The sequence below is a fragment of the Felis catus genome, chromosome B1 (genome assembly GCF_018350175.1).
Source record: "Felis catus isolate Fca126 chromosome B1, F.catus_Fca126_mat1.0, whole genome shotgun sequence".
NCBI classification, from domain to species: Eukaryota; Metazoa; Chordata; class Mammalia; order Carnivora; family Felidae; genus Felis; species Felis catus.
Genome location: NC_058371.1, coordinates 142,443,527 through 142,448,614, shown reverse-complemented (window position 1 = coordinate 142,448,614; position 5,088 = coordinate 142,443,527).

The window sequence follows — 5,088 nt, the reverse complement described above, 5'->3', positions numbered from 1 at the left end:
ATAAAAAGGTGGTATAAATCTATCGTAATCACTTGGCATATACCTTGCTGTCTTTTCCCTCTTTTGTGGCTTAACTGTAACAGATCTCTCTGGTCTGCTTTAATAAACTAAAATCATTTAAGGGCTGCTGCTTAGTACACGTATACACTTAATGCTCCTTAATAGTAAACTCTAGATATAATAGTCTGTCTGATTCAGTGAGGCAATCAGTACCTGTCACCTTGATAAACCAGAACTGATGTAGAAATCTTCCTCTGAGGTGTTTAAGATAGTCCATTTCTACTTCTGACTTACCTGAGAATGCATGCAGGAACTGGCCCACTGCCAGTTAAACGAAACTCAACTACTCAGTCCTAGGTAGCTATCAACTTCGATAGGTGATGCTCAGAGGCTAACTGCCCAAAGTATCCCTTGTAAAACGTATTGTGATTTGAACTCTAGGTGTGGTCCAAAGCCAGATACTAGTTCTCTTATATGTGGAGGTGCTAGATGGTTGTGGAAATGCTTCCCTCAGCCCCCAACTCTGCTCACGGTCCATTGCTTCTATTCTCTCATGAATGGGTGGTTAACACTTTGCACTTTGTTTTCCCAAATACCTAACCTAGTTATTTTACTCACTTTGTCTTCTCTTTAGTTGGGCTGTTCAACTCTTCACACTTCAGTCCTGTGAAAATTGTTGTACATCTTCATGGGGACCTCCAGACCTTCATGACCCCTCTACTTTATCTCCATATTTCAGTTGCTGCCTTTATTTCCTTGTTAACTTGTCTTTTTCCCAAGTAACAATCTTGTAGGCTCTATTTGTTATGGCTTTCTTATTTTTTTATAGGCAGTTTTTAAAAATTACTGTATTGTAGCTGAATACTATAATAAAACAATGTCAACATAATTGAAACTATCAGTGCAGTATAAACTTTTGTCAAGATCCTGTAATAGACATCCTAAAAAATTAAGACTTCTACAAAAATTACAGTAAATATTTTGTTCTACCACCAGGATCTCTCTAAAGGTACAGAAACTTTTTTTTTTTTTTTTACTTTCTGATAAACCTAATCCTGCATGATTCTAAATGCCTACTTTGTCCTTATACTGAAAAGGTAGAGCTTGGATGAATTAATAAAGATTAAGGTAGATCTTTGCCTCTCAACTTAAATGGAGTTTGGATTCTCCCAACTGCCAATTATTGCAGTAAAAGGAGGGGGAGAAGAAAAAAGGGAGAGTTGTTAGGCAATCTTAAGCTTAAATTCTCCTTGCACTCTCCCTGCTCCCAAGAAAAAAGTAAATTTTAATTCTTACAACAGAAGTTTCCCCTTGCCTTCAGATATTCTAAACAAGTTGATAAAACATGGCATAACCACAAATCAAGGTAGCACAAGAATTGAAACTTGTGTGGTAGTCTTTATTTTCACCAATTCTTGTGTGTTAAACTCCCCAACCTAAGTAGCTGCCTTAGTCTAAGATGGGTTCCACTCACTGACTTCACTCTCCTTTCTGAATCCGTCTCTGGCCATCTGTGACTGCTGGAGGCTAAGTCTTGGGTCTGTCCCTAGCAGCAAGGACGCTAGAACGGAGCCCTTGGGAGTGGCAAGACTCATGTGAGAAACTCTTAAGTGGTTCAAGAGATCAGGCTTCTGTAAACATGACTGACTTCCACAACTATGTTGAATGACTTGTCCTAAAAGGGCTTGACTTGGGTGACTGTTTCTAACCAGCTAAGCAGATAGCCACGGAGGGTTATATGAAATTGAGAACGAGTGCCTTATAGCAGGTACGGCGAAACACATTACCACAGCGACATAGATGCCAGCTGAAAAAGAATTCCCCCTTTAAAAACATAGTCCCCAATTTTTCAGGCAAGTTAGCAAAAGCAGCCAATTTCACAGCTTGGTCAAGCTTTCCTTTTTCTATGGTTGCTAAGTGCCCCCTGTTGGAAGATGTGTTAAAATCTTTAGTTGGTAGTTGTGCTCTGTATGCTTAAATAACAAGATCCTGTGTTTTGAATGGACCAAAGCTCCACAAACATGAGGGCATGGGGTTAGTCTCGATTGGTTCTCTCCCTGTGGCATTTGCTTTGATATGTATTTGGTACAGCCTTCACGGTTTGAATGTTTCCTGGTCTTGGTCTTTTATTCCAGAGAAAGGCTTTTTAGAAGTGGCATCAGTATCTATAAACATCATCCTTGCATTTCTCCCCCTAAAAGCTAGTTGTTGAAGATCGTTGAGAAAGGGGGGAGCTGGACATTTTAGGCTGGTTGGCATCCTGAAAACTGGCTTCTGTTCTTAGAAAAAACTTCCCTCCCCAATAATTCCCTCCTACTTTCTGGTACAAACTTTTGAACCTGGGCCTGATGGGATGTTAGGAGTAAAATGGTTAATTTTCTGGCAGTAATAACTTATCAAATGAGATGAGTTAAAAGCCTGGGATGTCCCAGACTGTGCATCTCAAACTATCAGTTGTAGGATCAGTTGGTTTCTAATCTGTCACAGGCTAACACTTTGTAAATACAGTGAACTATCAGAATCCGAATTCTATTAGACAAAATGTAGAGTTATATTTTCAATAATCCAAACAAAAGGGGAAGGAATAGATTTTACATTGATTCTTTAAAGTGACTAAAAGAATTGTAAGATATGTAAATGTTGAGTTAAAATGGAATACAATTGCACTAAATGTTATGCAGAATGAATACTTGTATTAGTACTTCCAAAAATTCAGTTTTTAGTGTGATGGGAGGTTTGTTTCTTAGCTTACTGAATCTAGGTTGGATCAACAGCAATGCTACTCAAGAAATAACTACCATGTTTTAATAACTTTAGTAGGGGAACTCAAAGAATTGAGTTGATCACAATGGAAGTCTTTGAAGCCATCACAGCAGGCACAGGAGATAACTTAGCTAAAATAAATGAAGTCATGCTGTATTTGAACGCCCCTTCAATCCTTCATTGTTAGCCATTTACAGATTTACCCCATAAAGCTATGGATCTCTTTCTACCAGACAAAGGGATTTTGGATCTGAATTTCCTATACTTGGATCTCTTGATGGAAAACAAAATTCAAGGTGTTCGAATTCAAAAGATGCTTGATCATTTAGCAGACTTGAAATATCCAGAATACCTACTTCATTGATTTGTCAAATTATGTAACCTCTAATGACTCTTTCAGGAGTCTAAATTTTGTCTTTATCTTACCTGAACTGCATACCCACTTTTATTGGGAGCTTTTAGAGGCTGTTGGTATGGTTTGGAGGCCAGGGAGAATGTGGTTAGGCCCCTTATCTTCTCATCCACTTTGATTCTTCTGTCAACTAGATTACCTCAAAACACCCTTGGGGGAAGGTAGGTTGCAAATAAATGACATTAACTATTAAACACAGCTTTTGAAGTCTTATGTGGCTGAGGAAGAACTAAAATTTATGATACGAACCTTAAAAGTGCTAGCGAACTGAAGTTTCCAGGATTTCAGCATGGAAAGAGTAAAAAATGACTAAATCCTAGATCTACAGTTAGGATGCCATGCTTACAATTCCCTTGAATGACTGTGCCAAGTGGGGGGTGGGGGCTTGAACTTTAGCCATTTCTTCATCCTCTCACGATGCCCCAGTCTGCCCTGTTTCTTAGTAATGCAATTGGTTCTTGCTTGATATGTAAACATGGTTTCAAGCCATAAATATACTTCTGTAAACCAGGCTATCATTTCCTAAACCCATCCTATATAGGAATTCTGGAAATGCTGCTTTCCCATGGAATAGTCAGGTTTTCAGCAAGGTGACATAATCCAGATTCTAGAACACAGATTTGGCACACTGGCCTGAGCTGGAGTTCTAGATATTCCATCCTCTGGCTGTGTAACCTGTTGGCAAGTTAGCTACCCTCACCAATCAGTACACAAGATGTTTTGCATAGGATGAGTAAAATGGTTCATCATTCCTCAAGGCTGAGGCAGTTATTTTTTGTCCTGATACAGGACTGTGTAAAATGAGATTTTTTGTCAGTAAAGGGAATGGAGCCTTTCAGAAGGCTACGTCTAGAGACTGGAGGGAATTAGGTATTCACAGGCTGCTTACAAAACTGGAGCATTAAGTCCCATAGCAGGGTGTTATAGCACAACACTTTCTAATCACTTTCAGTCATGGCTCTCATGGAAAGTACTTAGTAAGCTGGATGAAGGTGCTCATGGCTGAAAGTCCTAGTTTTCCTGAGGAATGAGATTTATGTCCTATAACTATCAATATAACCCACTCTGACTCAATAGGAAGCTCTGCTTGTGGGTGCTGACTGTTTATTTGGAGAAAATGTCCCTGAAGACCTTGCTAGAAAAATGTTTCAACTACATTCTGCACATTGGGGAAAATTTGGAAGTCAGTGGTTTTTGAACATCATTGCTAGCAGACAGGCAAAAGGTAGGCAAAAAAGATGAGACTTGAGTTTGTCTAGAATGTCCCATCTTCACAGGTGAAGCCTCTTAGCTCTCTAACCCAGGTTCTAGAGCCAATTCTATTTATGGTATAATAGGCCAGCGGTGGTCACTTAGTATTAAGTCAGTTCTGTTATTAGCCCATGCTAATCTTGACAAACTTTAGCGACTGATTACTTCTTTCCATTTTCTAAGCTCCCATGTTAAACCCCACTCCTAAGAATTGAATCTCTACTTAGATCTTCAAGTCTTCCTGGACCATGGCAATGTACTATGCAATCTACCAAGGAGCAGTAGCTGTCCCTGAGGCAAACCTCCCTGTGTAGTGTCCATGTCCTGACTAACCCTGGTACAGCTTGTTCTCCCGATGAAGTCTACCCAGAATCAGTTCTGACCTAAGTAGCTTGCTTCTTCTGAAATTCAGTTAGATAATCTACAGAATAAGGATAAGGATGGGATTCTCAACTACTGAAAACAGGACTGATCATAGGCTTTCTTTTCATGAGATTGATGGTCAGGGAAAGAAGGTAAATAGAAACATAATAGAACTATCTAGACCTTACAATGTACCACTTCAATATAATAGAGAATCATGTCTTAGTGATTTTTACCATACTCAGAGGTCTTTGATCAAATGGTGGGTAGGAGTTGTAAGTGGGAGGCATGCCCAGACA